The sequence below is a fragment of the Mauremys mutica genome, chromosome 3, assembly GCF_020497125.1.
Source record: "Mauremys mutica isolate MM-2020 ecotype Southern chromosome 3, ASM2049712v1, whole genome shotgun sequence".
Classification (NCBI taxonomy): domain Eukaryota; kingdom Metazoa; phylum Chordata; order Testudines; family Geoemydidae; genus Mauremys; species Mauremys mutica.
The window spans coordinates 5,260,000-5,287,149 of NC_059074.1; the positions used below are offsets into that span (position 1 = coordinate 5,260,000).

Consider the following 27,150-nt stretch of genomic DNA (forward strand, 5'->3'; position numbering starts at 1 on the left):
TCGCCTGCTTTTGCAGATTCTGGTTCTGCACAAACTGCACGATAATGTGTGAGGTGGTTAAAATGGTCTTAACCGCTGCGGTGAGCTGAACAGGCTCCATACTTGCAGTGCTATGGCGTCCGTGCAGCCAATCCAGGGAAAAGGGCACAAAATGATTGCCTGCCATAGCTTTCACGGAGGGAGGGGCGGCTGACGACATGTACCCAAAATCACCAGCGACAAATTTCTTGCCCCATCATGCACTGGGAGCTCAACCCAGAATTCCAATGGGCGGCGGAGACTGCGGGAACTGTGGGATAGCTACCCACAGTGCACCGCTCCACGAGTCGACGCTAGCCTTGGTACTGTGGACGTAGTACAGCCGAATTTAAGCGCGTAGTGGGGACACACGAAAGGACTGTACAAAATCTGTTTTGAGAAATCGGCTTCTAAATAATCAACCGAATTTCGCACTGTAGATGTACCCACAGATCTACCTCCCTACTCCAGAGCGGTCTCCTTCCATCCAAACAAAATTTTGCCTTGTCCCTCTGACATCTTGTGATGTCCAGCCACCAGCTGAATCTCGGCACGGCTAAAACAGAGCTCTTTCTTGTGACAACAGGAGACTGCTTTGTATTTGGTTCTTCTCGTGGTGTGGCATTTTGAGAGTCTGTTCCAACATCCATTAGTGACGTAGCGTTGCCAGGTGTCCCTTTCTTTTACCAGAACGTCCAGTCGAAAAGGGACCCTGGTGGCTTTGGTCAGCACTGCCAACCGGGCCGTTAAAAGTCTGGTCGGCGGTGCTGTGGGTATGAGGAAGGCTAGTCCCTACTTGAGCTGGAACCAGGCTGCACCCCAACACAGCCCGGTGCCAGGTCCAGCTCCTAGGCGAGGGGGCCATGGGGCTCCATGCGCTGACCCCACCCCGAGCCCCAGCTCCGCACTCCCATTGGCTGGGAACCATGGATAATGGCAGTTGGGGGTGCGGTGCCTGTGAGCGAGAGCAGCATGCGGAGCCCCTTGGCCCCCACCCCCCGCCTAGGAGCTGGACCTGACAGCCGCTTCCGGGGCACAGCACAGCACCAGGACAGGCAGGGAGCCTGTCTTAGCCCCACTGTGCCGCTGACTGGGAGCTGCCTGAGGTAAGTCTGTGCCCCAACCCCGAGTCCCAACCCCCTGCCCCAGCCCTGAGCCCCCCCAAACGTGGAGCAGAGCCAGAGGTTTGCCCCTTCCCCACACACTCCGACTCCGATGCACAGGGCGGGGGGCTTTAGGAGCCCCGTGGAGCCTGCTCTCTGTGCAGCTCCCCATGGTATGGATAAGCCTGCAGAGGGGAGGTAAGAGGGTGCTTTATACCTCCGCATGGGCCTGCAGGGTAGGCCTCAGTCTGGTTTTGGTTAGCTGTCTGCTCTCTGGCCTCAAGTGATTGCTTCCTACACCGGCTGCCCCTAGGACTTAACAGTGACTCATTCACGATCTGCTTCCTGGTTCTCCCCCAGCTATGAGGAGAGGTACCCTGTGCAAACCCACATCTGGCTCAGGATGTGCCCCAGGGCAATGGCCCAGCTGTGCAAGCCAGTGTGTTGGGAGCAGAGCCAGGGGTTTACCCCTTCCCCACCCACTCCCACTCCCACTCCGATGCACAGGGTGGGAGGCTATAGGGACTCTGTGGAGCCTGCTCTCTGTGCAGCTCCCCATGGTACGAATAAACCTGCAGAGGAGAGCTAAGAGGGGGGCCTTATGCCCCCTTATGCCTCTGCATGGGCCTGCAGGATGGGCCTCAGTCCGGTCCAATGAAAATAGTTACTAAGAATCCCAACCACAATGGAGAAATCTCTTCTTGAGCATTGGCCACTGTCAGAAGACAGGATACTGGGCTAAATGGACCATTGGTCTGACCCAGTATGGCCGTTCTTATGTTATAAACATTAACAGATACTTCCAAAGGGAAGCCTCAGAATGAATGGTGTGGGCCCTGTCACTTTCCCCTTTTCTGCCTCAGTTTTACTATCTGTAAAATGGGGGTGATTATGGTTATGAAGCTCCATAAGAGGCTTTGAACTCTGTGCATGAAAAGTGATATACAAAACCAAACTATTCATTTTTATTATATATACTACCTTGTAATTTCCAGTGAAGTACTGATGTACCGTTTTTACAAATGATATAGTGGATTCAGAAGTGATTTGCACACTCCATGTAATGAGTCACTTCCCCTCAGTCAAATGTTGGCTGTCATTAATTCTTTTACTCTTATTTATCTTGTTTAATTCATTTAGATTGATTACCAGATTTTCATGTGATGAAAAACACTGGAAAACTGGGCTTTTATATGTACTAAAATCAGTCTCTTCAATTTAATTAAATCCCTGTTTAATGTGGATAAAATTTCAGATGTATGAATGAATACAGCAGTTGAAAATTTAAAAGAAACCAATCAAATAGATTTTTAGTGATATTATAATGATCATATTTGTCATGTTACTGTAACACGGAATTTCACTCTTGTAAAATTACTTTTTTTTTCTTTTTGTCAGTTATTGTTCCACTTTTTTTTCCAGCAAAAGTGCACAAGTTCCGGTGGTTTATAGGACCGGTCCTGCAGGCATTCTGAGTGAAATCCTGGCCCCAATGAAGTCAATCAAAATTCCACTCCTGAACAGTGTTGAGTATTTGTCATCAGGGGCGGCTCTAGACCCCAGCGCGCCAAGCAGGCGCGTGGGGCGGCCCTTTCCCGGGGGGGCGGCATTTTGCTTCGGTTGAGCTCCCGCAGGCATGCCTGCAGCAGGTCAACCGGAGCCGCGGGAAGAGGGGACCCGCCGCGGGACCGGGGAAGGGCGGCGCAGCGCACCGCGCTGCTTGGGGCAGCCTAATTTCTAGAGCCGCCCCTGTTTGTCATTCCAAGTGGATGGTTTCAGTAGAGACAGGCTATCACTATCTTTCTCAAGAGATCCCATTGCCTTCCGAGGGGTTTCTAATTTGAGGTAGCTACAGCATAGGGTGACCAATAGCAACTGTGGAAAAAACTGGATGGGGGTGGGAAGTAATAGGGACCTATATAAGAAAGTCCTCAAAAACGGGACTGTCCCTATAAAAACGGGACATCTGGTCACGCTACTACAGATTGGTCTCATTTTAATGGATTATCCTGGTTAGGACTTGCATTCTGATTATGATCTGCAATTTTGTAATGTTGTTTTACAATAGCATATCTAAATTATAAATGAGTAATAGATGGCTCTCTGCCACAGACATTACATTTGCGGATTAAATTCTTATTTTTCATCATTAACGGCTGAACGACTTATTTGTTAATTTTTTTTCACTGTAAACATGTAAACTGAATGATTAGAGAATGATTTGGGGGGAGGGGGAGTGTCTGGGAGGAAGATGGGGTGGGGTAGGGGGGGTGAGCTTTGTGGGAATTGGGTGGTGTCTGATGGAAGATGGAGGCGGGGGGGCGGGGAGGGCAGTAGCCAAGTAGGTGGCTGAGGGCTGGGTGGAAGTGGAGGCAGAGGGGCCCTGTCTCGGCCAGAGGGCAGGAGTGGATGGCAGTGTGTCCAGTTGCCCCGAGCTGTGCATATAGGGCAGAGTATTGTTATACTGTCCCAGGAGCAGCCTAGGAAGTCTATCAGTGGGGCTGAACTAATTTGTAACAAAAGGGTAACAAGTCAGTTTGGAGTATCCTGAAGTAGGGGCACCCTCATCTCTGCCCAGAGTTGTCTACGGAGAGACTGAGGGTCACAAAAATGCTCCAGGGGCTGGAAAACAAGCCTTAGGATGGGAGGCTGAAGGAGTACAATGGATTCAGCTTATTGAAGAGAAGGCTAAGAGGAGGTAACTTGATCCCAGTGTATTGGTACGGACCAGAGATCTCATGGTGCGGGGACTTTTCAACCTTGCTGACAAAGGCATAACAAGATCCAGAGGCTGGAAGTTGAAGTTAGAGAAATTCAGTCTTGAAATAAGAAGCACTTTCTTAGCGGTCGTAGCCTGATCAGTTGTTACACATAGCATTAGTTAGAGGGATGCAACATGCACTTGTCGTACATGACAGGCTCTTTTTCAGGCGGCTATTTAGAGTTAATTGAGAATATGAAATTCGGTGAAACACACAGAAACTTTGAGCTTTAGTTTATACAGACAAGTATAACTGAAATCATAGAAATCTCAATATACATAAATATAAAGATAAGATCAGCATAGTAAAGTGGTTTCCTGCGTTGCTCATACTTACAGTCTTGCCTTGTGCATATTTACAACTTTATTGAGACCACTGGAAAGAAAGATAGAAAGAAAAGTATGTGGAATCCATCAGAAGGAAATTTATACTGTCTTTGGAATCCAGTGAACCTGAAAAATGAGGAACTAGACTAGATCTTTTATACCCTTTCTTTATGTAACTTATAGACTACACAGCCATATTTCTGCAACCATAACAAGATTAATACCTGGCAATTATCCATATATGGCATTCCAGGGGTTTCTAACCCCGCCTCAAATCATTAATATTAATGACCCATGTCACTCATTTTCTAATAATTCCTATCGGTAGTTGTAGTCAAGCTGCCTAGTAACCAGATTTCAGCAGCTCCCTTCCTGCAGAATTCTGCAGTGTATTGTACTTTTTTGTGATTATTTGTTTCTTTTACCAAATGAGAGTGCAGAATTTATGACCTGGGTATTGTCTTAGGCCTGCACTACACATCTGCTAACATAACTACTTCCACAAGGCTTTGCACTAATAAAACAGGCCTTTAACCGTAGGAAAGCCTAATAACCCAGTGATTTGTTCTCCTACTTACTGTTACAACTTCAGTAACTTCCATTATTATTCTATGAGCATGCTTAGCAGATAAATTATATTGTTTCCAAACATATAGACTCTCCATGATCAGCTCAGGGGTCAACAGAAGGTGAGTAAACGTGTGCACAGCATCCCAGGGGAGGTGGTGGAGTCTTTGAAGCATTATTAAATACACTCAGAACTCTGAGATGGTACAGAGAATCCTCTTTCTGGCTATCTGGCTGGTTCTTGTCCAGGTGATACTGATCACCAGATTTGGGGCCAGGACAGAGTTTTCCCCTCAGGTCAGATTGGCAGGTAGTTTTGTGGGTTTTTTCCCCTTGCTGTGTGGCATGGGGAGTGGTTCGCCTGCTGGGATCCTCTGCTGCTGCCTGAGTTGACCTTCTGGCTTATATCGATCAAATCACACTAGTGTTGCTCTTCTAGATCTCATTTAATACCATAAATATAACACACAAAACAAGGGTTCCAGCCTTCTTGCCCAGGCTCAGTTAGTTGTTTCATCTTATTGTCTCTATAGCCCTCCCTCCCGGCTCAGACATTTGTCAGCAAATACAGCACCTGCGTAAACACACTCCTTTGCATCCTTGAGAGGAGCCATCTACTCTGTGGTCATGACTCCTTAATGGCCTAAAGTATTCTGGGTGAATTCAGCTAACTGAGCGCAGACAATAGAAGGGCAATGGGAATTTCCCAGGGGCATGAATAACAAGGGGCATGAATTATGGGGCAGTTGGGAAGCTCTCAGAATGCAGCTCTCTTCAGCAGTCCTATCCCTGGAAGGCATCTTCAAACTCCTCCTCAGTTGTCTTGGTCCCCTGCGTAGGCCTTGCTGGAGCCCTGAGCATAACAAACAGTGTGACCCAAAGGCTCCGAATCAGAGTAAGCCCTGGCTTGGCAAAATAACAACACACTTGATATTAGCTAACACCAAGTAAGCACATTCCTGACCTGAGAGGATGGTGCAGGATGTTGTTAAGTGCTGAAGAATGTTGTCCAGGCTGCTAAGCTGCTCAGTGCTTCTCTTCTTGGAGCTCCAGTGTTATCAGCACGAGCAGAGAGTGCAGACTGCTAATCCAGCAGAGCTTGATGTTACTCCTAAAGACGACAGGCTTGGTTTGGTGGTGAAGACGCTCGGACGGGTCTATTGTCAATGAAGCGGCCCTGGCTTTGTAGTTACAGGTACGCTAACACATGTATGTGCACTACCAGTTCAATCAGGGCACCAGGATGATGCCCTGCAGGCTGCACAAAGGTGACCCTCCTGTGACTTTTCTTTTTATAAACTGATACAAACAAGTTACGTATTACACTCCAGATACGCTGTTACCACTGTTATCCTTGTACCTGCTTGTTCAAACAAAACATCCTTATCCATTATCCTCTCATCGCGCCCTCATCTTACGAGGGGTCAGTGTGTTCCTGTACCATCTCTTAGGAATGTATTTACATGGTTATTTGAGAACTCTGGGTGTCCTCTACCAGCCTCTCTGGTACAAGACTGTGTTCACAGTTGGCAATGCAATGGGCCCACATGGCTTCGGATTGCATCAGCAAAAGACATGTGACTCTGTGGGCTGCTATCCCAGCATCCCCGGTGCCACTTCTGATCCAACACTTTGTGGGGAATTTTTGCTGTGTATTATGGGATATCCTCACTCCTTGCAGGGAATTTGTGACTGCTGGGGATCGAATTCCCATAAATCCCTTGGTACTATTCCATAATCTACTCTTATTCGCTCTGTTTTCAGCCACACTGCTGAAACCATGGACACCACACAGAGCGCCAACAATCTCATGTCCATTTTAAGGCTGGGGCAAGGTATTCTCTCGTATTTCCAAGCACACCGTGCTCAGAGACAGGGTACTGAGGATCAGCACATGACATTGTTCAGCCATGACAAGCATTTGCTGACCAACAGGCGCTGAGCGGCGGCATTAGCTTGTGATGCAGAACTAGGCCAACCAGCAGCGGCACCAGAACTTTTGGACATGGGAGGCCACATCCCTGGAGCTGTGCGCCAGGCTCGCCCCAGCCCTGCAGCACCCAGGCACTGAGACAGCAGCTGCCCTTACTGTGAGGAAATGGGTGCTGAGAGCCAGGTGGGAGCTTACAGCTCCACATTGCTATCGGGCAGCGGGCAAGCAGTTTGCTGCTGGGAAAAGCCACGAGGAGGGTGGTCGTCATCCAGATGTGCAAGGCCAGTAAACATGTCCAGCTGCACAGCAGTGTGACCAGACAGTGCGTAGGAAATAATTGATGGAGTCAATGAAATGGGCTTCCCTGGCTGGACAGGGGGTGATAGATGGGCTGCACATCCTGATCCTGTCCCCCCACTTGCCTCTGAGGGGACTTCTCCATGGTTGTGCAAGTGTTGGTGGATCACCAGGGATGATTTACTGACACATTGGCTGGCACGGGTAAGTCCATCGTTATTGCCTTGAGGGATCTGCAGCTCTGAATTGTGAAACAAGACAGATACAGCGACACTTTAACAGAACTTTATTTAATGTGCTGTAAAACACAGCCAGGAAGGAAGGAAAAAGGATTTCCCTCTAGTAACTAGAAAATTAAGGGCAGGTGCTGACTGCGCTCAGCAGCATCGCAGGGTGCAGGACACACGATAAAAGCAGTTACTGTTAGGAGCTGGTTTGACAGTGACCTCGGTAGGGGACTCCTGCCCACTCCAGCTGAGCTGCAGATTCTGCCATAGCACTTGCCAGCTGGACAGACATAGAGTTTGAAATCCGAAGGGACTATTAATGATCTAGTCTGACCTCCTGCATGGACCGGTGGAGCCTTTCACCCAGTCACTGCTGTGTAACGAGATCTAATGGGTACAAGTTTGAAGCTAGACAAATTCAGACAGGAAATAAGGTGTAAACTGTGGACAGGGAGGGGAATTAACCGTTGCAGTGACTGACCATGGGCTGTGGTGGAATCTCCATCGCTGACCATTTTAAAACTAAGACTGGATGTTTCTCTAAAAGATCTGCTCTAGTTCCATCAGGAATTAATTCAGGTCAGCTACGAACTGGCTCCTGCCATTCTAAAACTGCAGGCCCTGCTGGCTGGATTCATGCAAATCTCCTTTGCTTGGTTGGGAAATCTATGAATGTGCTTCCCCCCCAGTGTTCCCATGCATGTGTCTCCTCCTCCAGCCCTTCACATCCCTTGCTCACGGGAGTGAGACCCACCTGCTCTGAAGGACAGGGTCTGAATCCCAGCTCTCCCCCCACAGCCTGTACACGCTGAGAAAGCAGGAAACTAGCTGCACCTGTTTGATCCCTGCCCACAGTCCCTGCTGTCTCCAGAGGGGTAGGAACAGTGATTTGTGCCATAAGCTCAGGGGAGCAGGGTCAGGAGAACTGGGTTCTAGTCCTGGGTCTGCCACAGATTTCCCATGCCTCAGTTTGCCAATCTGTCTGAAGGGGATAATACTTCCCCACCTCAGGGTCTGTGCGCTCTGTTGGAGAGAGGCACTCAGATACCACAGCAATGAGTCCCTCCCACACTCTCCAGCCTTTCTGTCCTGGCGCAGCTCTTGTCAAGGCTTTTCTCCTTTATGTAGCAGATTTACAACTTAACTCCAGCTCAATGGGGAATTTTTGCCTGAAAATATTTAAGTCTAAGCCCTGGTGTAACCCAAATACTAATGATTAGTATACGAATTATGAATATTGTAATAGAATGAAGTTCTAAGATTAATTTAGTTTAAGTTTAGGTCCTTTGATTAAAGTTTGCAATGCTAATGTGTGGGCCTTAGACAGGCCGCAAATGTTAGCTGTAGTTTCCGATGTTGGGATAAAGGTAAATTAAAAGGGATGGAATGTTATGGAAGACCTTGTAATAGATAAAAGAAGTTTTAGTGTTAAAAGTAGCCTGGTACTAAAAGTGATTTTTGTGCCCTGCTGCAACTCTATAACACCCCGAGTCCGGGATGAGAGTGAGACTGTTTTCAGAAAGATAAGTGTGAAGGCCACTGCATGTCCAGATGGCCAAAGGAGGGGCCGAGACTCGGAGGCACCGATAGAAAGCGGACCAGGGCAGATTGATGACCCCAGAAGCAAAAGGCAGGTGTCCCTTGACCACGAATAGATAACGACTCCCCCCAGCTCAACAACAGCCAGAGGGGATCGTCAGCGTACTGTTATCGGATAACCACGTAAACAACTTTCAGACTGATGAGAGGCCTGACAAGGCCAAATGCATAGACTTGCATGGAAGGACGGTCCTATAAAGATGGGGGGGGTGCATGATTCTTCGGGTTCCGTCCTGCTGCAACATGGAGCATCATTCCGGACCGACAGAGGCCAGCCCCTTTCCTCTCTCTCAGCCTAACTGGCCAGTAGGTTTATTTGAGCAACAGACTGGTAACTATAACAGATTTTGTGTGTGTGTGTTCATGCATATGCTACTCTGTTACACCTGAGCTACTGCCTCGGGAGCCGTCGCTCTTCGAGGGAGGGGCTGTGCTGAGTGAGATGCTGGGAATAGCAGATGTTGTTTGGTTTATGGACGGCTCTTGTTTTTATGAAAATGGCCATCCACATGTGGGCTTCGCTGCTGTAAAAGTGCCTCTACGGGTGAGGTGCTGAAGGGACTCGTTTCGGGACTGGCCTTTCCCTCTGGATGCATCTTCTGATCCCCAGCAGCAGACGGGCTGCTGTTGTATCACTCAAAAGCCATTCTCAGCTTTGGTAATTATCAAGGGTTGGGGGTGTTTTACTAACTTGGTGCGGACGTGTGTAAGTGCTTGAGACTAGTAAAGTTTAGCTTTAAGTGAAAGCACTCTTGTGTTGTCCTGTTTGTGCCAGCCATCGATCGGTCGGACGGCCGTGTCTCCCCGGATTTATTCCCTGACCCCTCCTTGCACAGAGTAAAGCTTTGGGTTGAAAGAACCCCGGGTAACAGAATTTGGAGGCCCCAGCAGGGCGTGGTGGAGAGGAAGGAGACGGATGGTACAAACTGTGTGTAGTTTGTCCATTGCAATAGGAGGTAAAAGATGGCGGGGTGGGGTCGCTCCCTACAAGTTCCCGTGTCGCAGTGCGCGAGTTAATCTACGGATACATTCCGTATTCCGTTACTGGGACTCAGAACTCAGGCCGATTGCCTGCTCGAGTGGAGAAATTATGTCCAGAGACAGGGAAACACCTGGAAAGAATGAACAGTTGAACATGATGTTGGGAAACAGCTTGACAGATTTTGTACAAGAGTATGGGGGTAATGGACCCTGGAAGCTCGGTGCCTTCACTGGCCCCGGAGCCTCCCTGCAGCTCCACAAGCAATGGGATATCTGGGTTAATGCAGGAAGGTGGGGAGGTCCGAATGTTAGGGCAAAGAGAAAGGCTTCTTTACAGGGATTGTGGATGGTTGTGACAACACTGGATCAGGAGCTAGATCGGTTAAAAGACCAGGTGCAGGAACTGGAAAGAATCAGAGTTGAAAAGGAAAGTGAAGTGATTAATTTGAAGGCAGAATCGGTTGCTCTCAGAGCGATGTCTCTGACACAAGCAGCACAGATTGTAGGGATACAGAAGCAAGTATGTGATAGTGAGTGGGTCAGTAGTAAGTTGCAGGGGGAAGTGCCTGAGTTGAAACAGCAGACCACGGAGAGCAAAGCTGCAGTCAGAGCCCTTTTGAAGGATTCACAGAGCAGAACCCAGGCAGAGCACGGGGAATGCCGGAGACAGATTTGTGCCCTTAAGACTCAGTTGGGAGAGCAAAGGGGGATCGTGGCAGCGATTAGAGGGAATTGTAGCTGGGAGGAAGACATAGCATCAGAGGAGGATCCCAGTGTATCCCCCCCATTGCAATTATGAGCTGACGGACACTGGTGAGTTCACCCTGGATCCCATCGGGCAGTCTCCATATAGCCCCCTACGGGAATCACTGGAAGAGCTGCAAAGGCCTCCCCGCGATGGCCCCCACAGTCAGTACCTCTGTCACAAAAAGGGGAGGTCAGGGAGGAACAGAGGAGCGGGTGGAGACTAGACCCTTTACCCCTGACCAGGCTAGGGCAGTAGGGAAATCAGTTGGCCCACTGAATAGGAGCACAGCCTTGGGGTGGATGGTGAGAGTATCTGGCATGGCTGGATTCACTCCAGCTGATGTGGCAGCGATATGCAGGGAATGTATGTCCCCCCGAGCATTTTGCAGGGCTCCCTTATGATATCCAGATGGGCCCCGCCCCCAGAGCAGATGATACAGAGAAGCATGTAAATGTGCAGAGGGAAGCAATACACGCCCTCTTCCCGGGAGAAGGCCCCACAGTTATATTTCACCAGGAGAAGCAACAGGCTGGGGAGACCCCCTGCTCCTCCCCTTCCCTCACGGCCCCTCCTCCTAGCCTGGACAGAAGCTGGGTGGTGGTAAGAGCTGCCCAGGGAGCCTGGGCCACTATGGGGAGTCCTGGACCCTCCACCTGCCCTGGGCAGCGCACTCTGGAGGGCAGGGACACAGGGTAGGTGAGGGACTGGGGCTCCCCACTTCTGCCTGGGCTAACTGTTACTACAGCCTAAGGTGACCATACATCCTGTTTTAGCTGGGGCAGCCCCCTTTTTAAACCCTGACCTGACGCCCTGACATTTTGGCAAAACTGGGCATTTGTCCTGTGTTTCTTGCCAGCTGATCGTCACTTGGGAAGAGGAAGTGGGACAATTACCCAGTTTTCCAAAAAACGGGCTGGGGGAGTGAGCAGTAGGGGTTGGGGGGGGGGGTGAGGGAGGGAGGAGGAGCGGATCAGGCCAGGTCTATGCAAGGGAGGGGTTAGGGAGAGGGACTCGGGCCAGGTCCACGTGGCGGGGGGAGCACTCGGGTGACCTCCCAGGGACACCATGCGGCACTGCAGAGGTGTGCACTGCGGGTGTGGAGTCAGAGCGCTGCATGGGGGGGCATGCAGATTTATCTGTGCTTCCTGCCAGTGACACAGATACTGCTCCCCCTCCCCCCAGCCTTCCTCCCTGCCCCCCTAGGGGGCTGTGAGGGGTGGAGCAAGAGCAACACCAAGGGCTCCAAACATCCAGGTCACTTTCCCCATCTGGGCCAGGCTGGGAGGCATCAGGAACTGCTTCTCTCTTGCCCTCCCCTTATGCAGCCCAGGCAGGGGCAGTGGCCTGGATGCAGGGAGCCCTGACATTTCTCAGATTTGGAGACTCCAGGAACACATGAAGACCAAGGAGAGTGACCGCGAACACAGTCACAAGTATAAAGTCGTATCGGTACTGCAAGTTTTATTGAAGCAATCGTTAAAATTACAATTACCCAGGTCTATACAAATCATACAGAAACCCATGCACTAACTAACTACTCCTCTAGTCATACTCACATCCTCACGGATATTCCAGGGTCTGATGGATCTCCCAACAGATGATCATTGATAGAGGGATAGTTCCTGCTGGGGTTTCCCTTGGGGTCTTCCCACTTTTACCCAACCAGGGAATCTCTTTTATATTGTAGTTCTGACCACACCTAACACCTTATGCATATGCATGAAGGTTTCAGCCCTCTTTTCCTTATCTGTACTTCCACACCCCATGAATATTGGGGTGCCCCATTTTTAATAAGTTGTTTCTTAGTTCCCCTTATTCTCATTAGCATCTATGGCAACTTGTGGGCAGGACAGGCCATTCCATGGTGTTACAATCAGGTGCCTCGTGGTCTTGGACAATACGCTGCTGTCTGTTCCAATCTATTTTTCCGTAACATCACCTACTGGCACATCTTTTACAGTAATCTTGTGACCTGACTGGCATGGAGTTATCTGTAGGTCACCCACTCATGCCAAGCATTCCTAAGCCTATGGCCTAGTCTGGCTAAGCTAAAATCTTACAGGCCTCAGCCTGAAGGGCTTCCATACCAGCCAGGCTTTACCTGTATGTCTAACACACACACGGCGCTCCTAAATACTGGTTAATCTTATACATCTATAATCCTGCCATTTAAATCTGCTAGCACACATTAATTATAGAAAAAATTGCATAGAAATGATCCATAACACTAAATAAGACAATAATAAATGGCTACAGCAGCAAAGTCTGGTACATTAATGCCCCCATTTTATCTAGGGGATGCTATACTAATGTTACAGCTGTTTCAGCTCAGAGATTACAGCCTCCTTTGTAAACTCGTCCCACTCTGGAGGAATTGCGCCTTTGCCCTCAAATTTTGCACAATAATTTTCTTCCAATATTGACCTGAAATGGGACACGAACCATTTCCAGTAAGACTGCGCTGAGTTGTCTGCTGTGATGCTCCAATTGGCATATGCAGGTCCCGCTTGTCTATAATTTTTATATGGAATTTGATTCTTTTCACAAAGCACCATGAAGTAGTCACTTGCTACAAGACTAGAGCAGATCTCAATGACAAGCTGGTCTGTTCCGTACCACTGGGTACCATTCAGGGCCTGAGGACGATGGAAATGAACACTGTGGTCTCCGTCATGACCAGGTATTGTGTTTGTGCAAAGAGCCTTGCAAAAGGGACATTGCTCCCAGCATCCACAGAGCTGTTCGAATAGTATTTTATGAGGCTTCAATTTAAATGGCTCCATATCAACCACAGCAAATTCCTGTTTCAGGTTTTCCAGGACCGGGGGCAAAGCTTTACTCATTGCCTCTTTCAGAAACTCTATGTCCTTGATTTCCTGATGTTCGATGCTTTTCAGATCGCTTCTGGGAAGGTCTAAGTCATCTCCAAGTCGGTTGCAAAATTCATCCAGCCACAAGGATACGTTGCCATATTTATCTTTGACAACTCTAGTCGAGTCACGAATAGCTGAAAGAACAAGAGTCTGGAAAGAATCAAGGGAAATAATTAAAAAATTCTTCAGTCTTGGATTTTTCTTGTCTAAACAATAATCATCAACGCATTTCTTGATAAAACTCTCTAAGAAGTCCCTTGGGAAGTGAATGTATTGTCTGTACTTCTCAAAGTTTTCCTCCTCTGCCAGGGATATCAGAATACTGGTCTCCAGTTTGGATCTATTGCCATTGAAGGCTGAATAGTTAGACCTCATCTCATTGGCTATGTCAATGGCAGTCTTGTCATAGACTGCCTGGCGGAGAGCTGCAGAAAGCTTGTTGCATAAGAAATCAGCAAATGTTGTGATGGAAGTTGCTCCTTGGCAGGAAATTTGAAAACATTTAAAGAAATCGTCTCTCTTATTTTCGAGGTAGACGGTTGGATCATTTGCATTCTTAAATGCTCTGTGCATGTCTTCAAACCGCTCTGCTGCCATTTTGCACAGATACAGGGATAACTCTATTTTGTACTCATTATTAAATGTGTATTTTGAGTTTTTGGCTGCAGAGTCCACCTCTCTTCTTATTTCATTCATTATTTCGTGAATGTAACTTTGATTATAATCCATTCTCTGCTCTTCCTTCATATCAATTTTCATCTTAACAAGCTGTATGATGCGAGCTGTAACCTGTTTTATGTTCTTTATATCACAGTTATCCAAAGTCTTATTGAAGATACCTAGTGTTTTCTTCATGACAATATGCTTGAAAATATTGACAGAAAATATATTTTTGTGGGAGGAACTTTTAATTTTCTCTGCTATATTGGGTTCCTGTTTAAAATGCTGCAGAAGAATGTTTTCTACATCCATGCTAATGTCAGGTTCCTCAGCAGAAGGGGCATCTGAAGATACTTCATAGACCCATCGTTTCCAAAGGCTGTCAAAGTTTTCTTTCAATGCTGCTTCACTTAGTTCCTCACCTTTTAATCTCAGAGCCAACTCTTTGCTTCTTCTGAATAGCTCATTTTCATATTCTGACTTCTTTTCAACAAGTTTGCTTTGGTTCTTCTTCAGTTTGATAAGTTCTTCAGCTTTCCTCTCAGTTTCATCAATCAATGATTCTTTCAGATCATTCAGTTTATTTTCAGTACTTGCTTTCCACTGAATTAATATTTCACAGTCTTGCCCCTCAGTGAAGAATCTTTCTGTGTCATTCATGATGGCACAATATTTTTCTTTAACTTCTTCTTCAAGGCTTCTCCTGGTGACATGCTGAATTTCTCTCTTCTTAATTCGATTGTTCAGTTTTGTCTGCAGTTCTAGTATGTGACTTCTCAACTGCCAGGTCCACTGGTTAAACTCTTTTTCTAACCTATTGTATGCTGCAATCTCCAGTGTATTCTTGAAGCTGAAAACAAAGTTCTCATTTAATAAAGCCTTCCACAAATCTCCAATTCGGATTTTTAACTCTGACAGCCTTAAAACACTGCCCTTGGATTCCTTTGTGGCAGCCATGAGAATCCTGCTCTTTAGTTCCTGCACATTTTGGCTGTAGCTGGGATTCGGAGGTGCCATTGGTGGGTCTCCTTCCCAGAGGTGAGCAAAGTAATGAGTGTGGGTGTTCACGTCAAATCGGATAACGTCACTAAAGCGGTTTACATCACAGAACTCTTGCTGGGCTGCAGTAACTGTCATTTCATCTAACTTTTGTTGGAGGCGTCTTCGTCCTTCCATATTCTGTTCTTTTGCAGTTATTTCTCCAACATTTTGGTGCACAAACAAACAGCTTGGGGAGAGCTTTACTTGCTTCATCCTCAGAAATGCCTGGACAGCGATCTGCAGGATATCTTGCATTTCTGAAGGATTCTCTCCAAAAATATTGATTAGAGTCATGTTGCCAAGACCAATGACAAAGGTGGCTAGTTCGTTATCATGATTGAGAGTTGATTTACTGGTTAGTTCCATGGCCCGAAGCCCTTCAGTATCAACGACTAGTATATAATCAATGTTCAGACTTTGTTGGAGATTCTCATTCACTTTAATTAGTTGCATAAATGCTCCCCTGGTGCATCTCCCTGCACTGACGCTAAACTGAAGACCAAACATGGCATTTAGCAATGTTGACTTCCCAGTGCTCTGGATGCCAAGCACTGAAAGGACAAACACCTTTTTGTCTCCTAACTTCTCAGTCAACTTATCAAAAACTGCTCTCACCCATTTCAGTGGCACGTATGAAGCATCACCATCCATCAGCTCAACGGGATACCCTGAAGCCATCAGGTCAGCTGCAATTTGTGGAAGTTCAAGAAAATGTTGATCTTCTTGGGACAAAGTACTGAGAGCTTCATAAATCTGAGCAACCTCTCTCAAAATGTGTTCAAGGCCAATCGTAGAAGCAGCTATCTCAGCTGAGACTGTTTCCAAGTTACTTTTCAATACATTTTCTGAGTCACTGTTTTCTCCTGGGTCTGTTTCTTCCAGCATTTGTGACCATAAGACGTGGTATTTTTGGCGAAGTTCTGCAAGACGGTCAGAGCTCAGATCGTCCAGAAATACTTTCAACCACTGCAAGAAATATTTTTTGGTGGTCTCTGAATGTGACTGGAGAATTTCCAGCACCGACCTCATTAAATCATTGTGGGAGGATGCTTTCCTTATCTGATCATGTCGTATAGCACGTTTTTCTGATTCAATTTGGCTCCGGTGCTGTTCAATGCTTCTCTTCATTTTATCTTGTAAGCGGGTAAGTTCCTTATCTTTCCTACACCACTTGTGCCATAATTGTCCTTGAAGAGGCAATAGCTCTTCCTTCATGCCCGATAAGTTATCCTCCTTGAAGAGGACCATCACTGTCTGTGCCATTGACTTGGCTTGTTTACACTCTTCTTTGTCTTCATCAATGAGAAAACCATGCTGGCGAGCAATTTCTGCACAGGTTTCAAGACTACAAGTGGGGTTCAAACCTGCCAGTAAATCTTTGATTGTTGTTGCCAGTTCATCAATTAATTCTGCTTCATTTCTGTTCTTCATGCCTATTTTTATGTTTAGATTGGATTTACCTGCTACAGTGTTTTCTTTTTCAGTCAAAAGACATACAAAAGGCTTTGGTGATTTCAGGAGATCACTTACAATTTGCCTGCCTATTTTGTTCTCATCAGAAGCTGTAAAGAGAACCACATTTATGGAAGCGATCTCCTGTAAAAATCTGACCTGCTGCTCATGCTCTCTTGCATCCCCGTGAAGATTAGTGAAGGCGATGCAATTGTCAAATCTGTCATCATCCTTTCCACCTGGACAGTACCAGGAGATTTCCACAACCCCGTTCATCAGGAGACAATCTTTATGGCTGCCTCTACAATCACGATGGAAAAAAATGTCATGCTTGTGTTTACTCAGCAGAGCATTCAGGATCTTAGACTTAGAAGAATGAGGTGAATGACCAATCCGTGTGAAGGACACCACAGGTGTATCTGCTTGATAAATCAGTTTGTTTTTATAATTTTTAATGCTAGTCTCCACTCCTGATTTCGCAATATGTTGCCAACTCTTTTGAACTTGGCTAAGGGACCAAAGAGGGAATTCTATTTGTGAAATAGAAGGATTTGGCACCAGAAGTGGGAGTGCAAACTGGCAGATAGCGAGCTTTGTTGAAAGATATTGTCTCATGAAATCATCTGCACAATGAAAAATTGTCATCTGGACATCCATTGGGTGCACGTGTGTCTGCCTTGGTGTACCAGACTCATTAGTTCCCTCATCATCATTTAAAAAGTCCTCGTAGATATCTGAGGTCGCATCTGAGGATTCGTTCATCTTGCTTGACATATTCAATGCAGTTGTTGTTCCTTGTTTTGTTTTACAGTCATTTTTGCAAACCAGATACCGTACCCGATAGTCCAGCATCAACAGCTTTTGCAAAAAATAAAATGGCAGCTCATCCTCTGTGCTGGGCGGTCTGTCATGTAAAGAGGTCTTGTCAATCACATGGAAATCTGCCATCCCCATTTTCCTTGGATAGTAGTTTTCAAGTCCAAGACGTTTGATCAGATTGAGAAAGCCCTGAGTTTTGAATGCTTCAGACATTTTAACATCCTTTGGTGGCGCTTGGGGCTGTGGCTTTGGTAGGGGTGTCTGCTTAGCCCTTTGACAGACATCCCTTAGTTCTTTTATTATATCCTGTTTCTGCAGATTGCTACTGGAAGTTCCATATCCTCCTTTCACAAGGGCATTTAGGTCTCTTTCCAGAGCATTCCAGTCATCACATGCATTAGGCTTCATAAAGACATTAGCTACTTCACCTGACAACAAGTTTCCCAGGTGACGCTTCATGAAAGTCAAACGTTTCTTCTTCTCCTCTGGAGACACGTCTTTGAATTCAGTTGCTGTCACTGTCAGACCTGTCAACAACAGGAAAGCCTGAGCTCTGGAAACATCCTGATCCCTAAGAGTCAAATATCCCTCATGTGCCCTTTGCATTTCCTTTAACATGAAGTTAATTTCTGGGCACCCGAGGAGATACTGGAAAGTGTTACTGTCCACACGGTATCCTGTGCTGGCTGCAATGGAGAGCAATAACAGTTCTGAGTCTATCTGCTCTCGGCCCTGTAGAGCCTTCCGCAAGGAACAGAAAGCTAAGCTCACATCCAAGCTGGCCTTTACTTTGGCTGCCTCCACTGCTGCTGGGGAGGAGTTAGGCCCATAGGTAACAGCCTGTAGGTAATTCTTCATTTCCTGTAGGACTTGAATGAAATCAGCAAATTCAGAAACACAGATAGATTTTTGCTCCTTTTCTTCGGCATGAGAGATCCACTGCATAATGGAGGAAGATTTGGGGAAATTCTTAACGGAATAGACATGAGGGTCCAGAAGGCAGCGCAGCAGAGATTTGGTGGACATGGTGTTATGTGCAGGTAAATCTTTGCATAGTAAAACTGTGTTTTCCAGGAAATCCTGAAGCACCTTATCCGACAGGCAGATGTCGATCCAGGTCCTGTTGTGTTTTGTTTTTTCAATTAGCTTCTGTTTGAAATTGAGCAGCATCACCAGCAGCTCTTCATCCCCAGTGACTTCCCAGGTCTTCATTTCCTCTAAGAATGATCTGGCCTCATCCACTGCACTGACTAATTCCTCCCCAACCAATGTACTTGCATGGAGCTTTGTTAGAGCTTCATAGGCATCTCTGAGACTGCTGCTCATTTCATAAACATCTTTAAAATCTTGTCTGTGATTGGACAGGATTATGTCCCACACTGGAATAAGCTGAGAACCTCTGTCAATAACAGCCCAGGTTTTGTTACTGGCCAGTAGCCCAGATTTCCATGCTGTGAGTGAATCCACTCCAGGTGGGCCACCTGTCTTGGTCACAAACCGCTGAATCTCTGTTTGCATTTGTTTTCTATCTGTGCCCTGAAATGAGGCTGCAGAACTTGATTTTGATGCAGTAACACCAGCTGCAATGCTCCAGCCAAACCCACCATAGCTGCCCCCAATATAGGAGCTGAGTGCATCAGAAGTTCGTTTCTTCACCTCGTCCAGCTGCTCTGCCCGGAATCCCTCAGAAGACGCTTTCCACCAGAATATCCCACCCAAGTGAAGGGGGCCCTGGTTTACATGAGACCCAAATCTCTTGAAGAAACTCCCGCCCCTGCTCTTCAGCAAGTTGAGCTTGTCCGGCTCTGGGGTGTAACTTAAAATGTCCTCAATCTCTTTTAACTCTTGCAGCGCTGCACTGGAAAGTCGAAGCTGATGCTTTGGGAAGTAGCATGAGGCCAGTGGGATGTAGCTGTACTTGGTGGTGCAAATGTAGGTGTGTTCGAGCGGGACCTGTGGGTTCCTTCAGACTCTGAAGAGCTGCTGTAATCTGAGCTGCTTTCAGCACTAAACCCCCAAAATCCACCCTTGGCTGTGACGCTAATGCTGAAGCCCAGCTTTTCCATGGTCCTGGTGAATGTGGATTCTGCTTCGGCCGATGAAAATTCCTTCTTCTTAAACAATGGCCCTTGCTCTGGGCCAAAGAGCTCAAACCCTTCTGGGATGTCTATGAGCTGCTCTCGCTTCTCCACCATCTCTGTGAGCTTCTTGGTCTGGTAAATACCCTGCAGGGCCAGCCCTCCTGACGCCCATCTCAAAACTTCCTTGTCTGGGAGATTCTCACTCTGGGACACTGACTCCTCCAGGAGGTCTAATTGTCTGTGCACATTCTCCATCACCTCTATCAATGGTTTCTCAGCTGGTGCCCAATACTCAGGGGCAATGTCCATAGCTTGCCGCAGCTCCTCCTCTTTCTTTCTTACAGCTTCCTCATGGCGGCTCCTGCCTTTCTCCTGCATTTCTTTTAATTCCTGCAGTGCTGCCTTAGCCTGCTCCTGCCTCTTCTTTAGCATCTCCAAGCGCTGCTCCTGCAGCTGCTTCATTGTTACCTTGCTGTCTGTCTTACGTAGTTCTTGGAGCGCCTGCTTTTCCCACGTGTGCTGCATGTCGCATTCTAACTTTAGGAAGTCTTCATATCGCAGGTGTTTCAAGGCTTGGGTAGAGGTAACTCCAAGTTGTTTGTGTAGTTTAGGCAGCCAGTACTCTGCACTCAGACCCACTGCTTCCAATCTCTTAGCTAGTTCATCCTTTGCAGCATCTCCCTGCGCTGAATTCTTGGGTTTTTCCTTTCCTGTAGACATGGCTGTGAAATGGAGTAGAAAAATAATATCATGCTTTTATGAAGATGTCTCTCCCTCCCTCCCTCCCTCAGCTCCATTCCCAGCCTTATGTAATATATAATGGGCTACACTGTGGCACTTAGCCACAGCCAGGGTGGATAAAAAATTATGACTTTGAAAAAATAAAAATAAATTAAGGATTTTTATTTTTTATTTAAATGTAAGCAGAGTCAAGATGAGCTCTACCCTGACATCTGGTGGTGAACAGTGATGAGTTGTGGAAAAGAACTTCAGGGGCTGATCTTGTTTGCATAGGCACACCCACCCCGCCTAGCAAGAGCCCACAGCCACCCAAATGGTCACTTTGGCTGCTGTGGGATCTCCAGTTTCTCTGTTATTGGGGCAGGAAGAATAAAGTGTTGTTACCCTGATTATGTGAATCAAGGCCAGTGGAACTGTTTTATGACAGAGGGACTCACCATCAGCTAAATAGCACTCACTAGACAAGGGACATGCGTTCCAAAACCCAGTGACTTGAGAGAGGCTGGGGGCAGGTATTTGTACCTGATAGTATGGACCCCTTTTGAGGGCACTAATTGCACTGCCTTTTCTCTCCACTGTTGAAGAGCTGAGCTAATTTTGATTCTATTAAGAGTCTAGTTATAGGCTGCTGTGGTGAATTCACTTTGGGCTAATGGTGCACCAGCACTGGGGCTCCCCTACTATGAGCTGAAATCACTAAAGAGCTAAAATTACAAAGAGCTGAGATCACTGAGTGCTGTGTTAACTAGTAAGGGAGACTGAAGCAGGGGCGGCTCTAGGCACCAGCAAAACAAGCTGGTGCCTAGGGCGGCAAAATCTAGGGGGCGTCCCCTGCTGCCGGGGGGGGGGGCGGCAGGCTGGGCCGGCGGACCTGCCGCAGTCATGCCTGCGGGAGGTCCACCGGAGCCCCGGGACGAGCGGACCTGCCGCAGGCATGACTGCGGAGGGGGCGCTCGTCCCGCGGCTCGGCTGGACCTCCTGCAGGCATGACTGCGGCAGCTCAAGCGGAGCCGTCCACAGCCGCGAGCCGTCCGCAGCCGCGGGAGGTCCAGCTGAGCCACGCGGGACCAGCGGTCCCTCTGCAGTCATGTCCGCAGGAGGTCCGCTGCTCCCGCGGCTCCGGGGCGCCTCCCGCGCATGACTGCTTGGGGCGGCCAAAAAGCTAGAGCCGCCCCTGGACTGAAGATATATTGTTAAGCAGCTGGCAGTTTGTGGGACGGTTGGAGTGGCCCAAGGGACGGCGAGCGGAGCGGAGCTGAGCAGTTTGCAGGATGGTTGGAGCAGCCCGCGGGACGGCAAGTGGAGCAAAGCGGAGCAGAGCAGTTTGTGGGACAGCTGGAGCAGCTCAAGGGATGGCTGGTGGAGTGGTGCGGCTCATGGTGAAGGCTGCAGCAGAACTGTATGGAGAGGCGGGGCAGTCAGCGTCGGACCACATAAGGTGCCCCTTAACACCCCGTATGCTCCTTCCCCCACCATTTCCACCCAGGCTTGGGTGGGTGTGTGTAAAACTCTGCAGATAAACTTTTGAACTCTGGGGCTGCACTGACAAGGGACAGAGACTTTCGGGTTGTTGGGCTTTTTTTTTTTGGGTTGCTGGACTCAAGAGACTTTTGGAGTGTTGGACTTTTGGGACTTCGGGGTGATCTTTTGGGTTGTTGGACTTAAGACCCTGAGGGGAAAAGGATACTGCCAAACTTACTTTGGGGTGGGTCTTTTGCTCATGGTTTGTGTTATGAATCCTGTTTGTGGTGTTTCCCTAACATAATGCTGCATTGTTTCCCTCCTTTATTAAAAGGATTTTGCTACTTGCGAGAGGGGAAGTATTGCCTCTTAGGGGCGCCCGGGGGGGGGGGGGTATGTAATTGTCCCAGGTCACTGTGGGGGGGCTCGAGCTGGTTTTGCATTGAGTTATTGAAACAAAACCCCTAGATACTGAACCCAGCCCTTGTTGCTGACAACTCAGATGGGCAGAAGGGTTACATAAATATATTTTTCTTTTTTAAAAATAAACCTATTTGAAATTATCAAAATATATGTTAAGGCCTAAACTTATTATAATGTATTAAAATCATTTACATTAAATACAATTAATATTAAGTAGTATGTTTGCTGGCTAATTTTTAAAGAAAGTCAAACCACTGAATGGCTGGAAGTCATTATCTAAGCACCTGGAACCAGAGTTTGCTGAAAGGCTAAACTAGCTTTTGACAGCAGTAGCCTCTTCTGCAGTTGCAGTGAACATTTTCTTCATCTCAGTTTATTCAACTAGGTCAGTTCATTCAAAGTTAAGAAACCAACTAGGAGTTAATGAAGCACAAACTCTTGTTTTCCTCTTCCAATCTCTGAATAAAAACTAGCTCTGAGAGAATGAGATTTACTAGTTCTAAAATCCTGAAGGTTGGGATGAACGGAAACAATCTTTCAATTTACTAACTACAGATAATACTTCCTTTCAGAAATCTGACAGTTTTAAATATTAAATATGTTTTAATAAATGTTTTTCTTATATTCAGTACATTTATGGTAGTTTTATTTAACTAATAAGAACAAAACTTTAAATGCATTTTTGCACATTTTCCCTTGAATTCCAATTTCCATTAAAATAGAGCTTGACACAAATCATAAGTAAAAAATTAAACATAATTTCAGAAATAAGAAATTCATCATTTGCCATTTTTCTAATATAATAAAGAAATGTAAAAATTAAGAATCTGAATAAATGTATGTTAGGCTACGTAATTATTTAAATAAATTTGTATAGATATAGTGTATCCTCCTGCTTAGCAAAAAGTACCACCAAATTTAGTGTGAAGTCTCTAATTCTTTGCAAATCAACATGTTTTTTAGTAGTTAGCAACCACTGTGACTCAACATTTCTTTACGTAAGTATCTAAAGGTACAAAGCCAAACCAGATGAATTGGGCAGTTCATGCCTGTCAGAGATACAGTTTCAAGCTGTCTCCAGCCTCGGGGAGATATCGCTGCATTGGTTACACTAGGTCACATTTTAAAGGGTTTTTTCCCAGCCGTGTGAGTTAGTGCAGCGGTTCTCAACCTGTAGTTTGCGGACCCCTGGGGTTCGGCAGACTGTGTGTAAGGGGTCCACAAAAGACTTAGACTGAAAACTGACTGAACAGAATTCAACTCTATATACAGACAATAGATTTCCAAGGGGTCGCCTCCATTTAAAATTTTTTAAAGGTCTGCAAATGAAAAAAGGTTGTGAACCCCAGAGTGAGCCGCAGAATTTTGCTTTAAATTAAAACTTTTATTCTGGAGCACGAGATCTAGAAAACCCCCGGATATGTGTTGGGGGCGGAGCTAAAACTGCAGCTGCCTGTTCCTGTTCTGGCACATTCTGACTTTTGAGTGCATCACTGCACAGCCTAAATCTCCTCTCTCCACAGGGCGCCCTTTGAATGGCAGAAGGGCCATTTCTGGTCCAAAGCCAAAGGAGGGAGGGTTCCCCTAACAGGCGAGAAGAGCCAAAGCTGAACCAAGCTTTACCATGTGCACTTTGCCTGGCAAAGACTAGAGCAAAAGCTTATTCTGTTAAAAATGCCATTCTCCCCGCTCACCACAGGGGGTCGCTCTTACCCTGTGCATTCATTAGCTCAGGCCTGCACAACCCGTAAAGTGGTGAGGGCCATATTACTCCAAAGAAAAAAGCTGAGGGCCGAATCCCGCCCCCCCCCCCCGGCCCTGCCGAACCCCTCCCCCCCCCTAGCACCACCTGCCGCGCGGAAACAAACCCTCCTTCCCCAGTGCTGCCCCACCGAAACAGCGGTATTGAACCTTGGTAATATGTTATAGCGGGCCCCTAAGGTAGTATAATTAAGGTAAAAGAAAAATGTCTTTTTGCTAGAAGTAGAATAAGATCTTCCCCCCATTTTGTAATCAGTTGCCCTGTTGAATGAATGAGGTGTGACTGAGGAAGGTGTGGAAGGCAGCACCTCCAGACACCTGCAACCCTTGGAGAGGGGCTGGGAGCCAGACCAGATCAGTAGAACAGGTCAGCCACCGACTCACAGCTCGCCTCCTCAGCCCCTCAGCCCCGCCCCGGCTCGCCTCCTCACCCCCCACCACTGCCCACGCGCCTCTTCAGCCCCCCTCCCTCGCCCACCATGGGCCGCACAGTGAGCCCACGTGAGCCGCATGTGGTCCCCAGGCTGCATGTTGTGCAGGCCTGAATTAGCGGGCTGGAGTTTATAGGGATGCCAGCCTCAGGCCCGGCTCTCCCCATCCCAGAACCGTGGGGCTTTTCCTTCAGCCCTGGGTTACCTGGCGGCATTTCTAGAGCTGTGGGGAGACGCTGATGCAGCCCAAGAGGATGAAAAATGGAGGCGAAGGGTAAGTGGTGCCGAGAGCCTGAGCCTGCCCCACTGCCAGGGGAGAATCTCACTGGGCAGGACCCATCACCCTCGCAGCCGCAGCCTTTTTCCTAGCAGGGAATTACCTGCAAACAGACTTCGAGTTTTACAAGTTCACTGGCAGCCGCGGATTATCGGGGACACGTTATCGTATGAAACCAGGGGCGGCAGGTTTGTGTCATTTTTGGTGGTGCCCAGAATGGGTCCAAGTCCCCGTTCCCCCCCCCACACACACACACCCCTACCTATGGCTCTGGGAGGGAGTTAGGGTGCAGCAGGGATGCAGGCTGGGAGTTGGGGTGCAGGGGAGGGTGCGGAGTGCGGACTCTGGGAGGGAGTATGGGTGCTGGGTGCGGGCTCTGGGCTGGGCTGGGGTTTGGATGCTGGGTGCGGGCTCTGGGCTGGGACAGAGAGTTGGGGTACAGGAGGAGGTGCGGGGCGTGGGGCTGGGCCAGGGATGAGGAGTTTGAGGTGCAGCAGGCAGGCTGTCCTGGGGCTGGGGTGGGGGGCCAGAGAGGAGGACTCCCCCCTCCGCCGGTAGCAGCAAGCTCCAGGGGAGGAGGGGGTCCTCCACAGACCCCTGGCACGACACTCACCCAAGCCACCTCAGTCTGCTGCTCAGGAGGTCCAGCAAGCCCTCCCCGCCCCCGAGTCAATTCGGAATTGCCTGCCAGGGTGTCGGGGGAAGGGCTGCCATGCGCCTCCTCCCTCCACAGGCGCAGCAGCCGCCTCAGCCTGCCCTGGTGCTGCTCCCTTGTAGCCGGCTGTGGCAGCGGCCGGCGAGGGAGCATAGTGCAGAGCTGCTGGGGGCAGCCGCTCACTGCCCAGGGCAGGCAGGGACACTCGGAGGGCATGCAGAGGCGGCAGATGGGGCCGAGGGAGAGACCTGGCCCCAAACTTTGGTGGGGACGGGCCCCCCAGGCCTTGAATTTTCTGGAGCCCGGCTCCACGGGCCCATACAACTCGCCGTCCCTGGGTGCAACCAGCTGGGGACATGGGCCCTTTTCCATTTGCTAAGGCTGCTAATTTTGTTTCCTATGTAGCTGTTGGGCCCAATGCAGCCTGGGGTAAATGGACGTGTCTGGGCCAGACCCAGCAAGGATATAAATGGGGGGGGAGGTTACAGGTTGGGTGGCTGCTGGTCAGAAACCAGGTGTAAATGGTACGGAATTAGTGCAACTTCCATTGATCTGCCATCCAGTGCATGTGCACAAGGCATCAAATCCACCCCTGGTGTCACTCCACTGACACCAACGGGCTACTAGGATCTTAGCGATGCCTTTGGCCCAAAGAATCCAAGACAAAGGCCGACAATAGGTCCGAGTCCCGTTCAAAGGACCCTCCTGTGTCCCTGGGGGAACCTCGCGCCAGCCACTGAGAGGACAGTAAAACAAAGACCCTGCATTGTACTGAGCAAAATCCTGGTTCCATGGAAACCAATGGCAAAGACCCCACCCACCTGCCCCCGAACCCAGGGCCCCACCTTTCTCCTCTTGACCTTCCCCTGAACCCACAGCTCCCATAGGAACGCCTCACAACCTGCTCTTTAACTTCAGCCTACGGACCCCCGCACCTGCTCCTGAACCTGGGGCCCCACACTGACCCCCCCCCCCACATGCCTGAACTCAGACCCCTCCTTTACCCCCCCCCACCTGCTCCTGAATCTTCCCCCCACCTGCTCCTGAGGCCTCCCCACCCTGCTCCGGACCCACCTGCTGCCCCTTAGCCCCACTAGCCTGCTCCCAGCTCGGCCAGCCAGCTGCTGGATGCCTTTTCTGCGGCTCAGCCCCTGAGCTCAGGCGGGAGCGGCGAGTTGTATGGGCCGGTGGTTCCAGACTCCAGCAAATCCAGGGCCTGGGGGGCTCCAGCTCCACCAGTGTTTGGGGTCGGGTCTGTCCCCCGTCCCCACACGCCTCCCCCGAGCGTCCCCGCCTGTACCCTGGGCAGGGAGTGGCTGCCCCCTGCAGCTCCGTGCTGCGCTCCCTCCCCGGCCGCGGCCGGCTACAAGGGACTGGCACCGGGGCAGGCTGAGGCGGCTGCTGTGCCCGCGGAGGGAGGAGGCACATAGCAGTCCCCCACCCCCACCCCGCAGGCGACTCCCAGTAGACTTGCGGGGGGGCTTAACTTAACCTTCCCCCTCCCTCCCCATCCCCAGGGGGAAATACCTGCATTAGGAGACTGCACCCTCTTTCCCCGGTGCCTTGTATCTGCCTCCTCCGGTCCCACTCGCTGTCCCGGCACAGTTTGTTCACTTTCACTTTCACTCTGCCTGTACTTGCTTCCTGAGCAGGTAGCTGCTTGCAATCTCAGCTGGCTTCTGCTTTCCTAGAAATCACAAGTATTCTCCATAAGGGCTGAGATTTCCTGTAGGGAGTCAACTGTTTTCCGCAAGCCTGCATGCAACTCAGTTCAAACACACAGACACTTTAGAGCTGGAGATTTCGGTAGGGAGTTAGCTTAGGTGGGGATACAGTTCGCCCCTAAGCCCCATCCACACAGAATGCCAAAATGAGATGCCTCTTGCTGTAGACCAGGGGTCGGCAACCTTTCAG

General features: G+C 48.7%; 1 pseudogene; it reads right to left on the reverse strand.

Moving 5' to 3' along the window:
* Nucleotides 1-12,012: 12,012 nt before the first annotated feature.
* Nucleotides 12,013-20,207, reverse strand: LOC123366969 (annotated as a pseudogene).
* Between the last annotated feature and the right edge of the window lie 6,943 nt (nucleotides 20,208-27,150).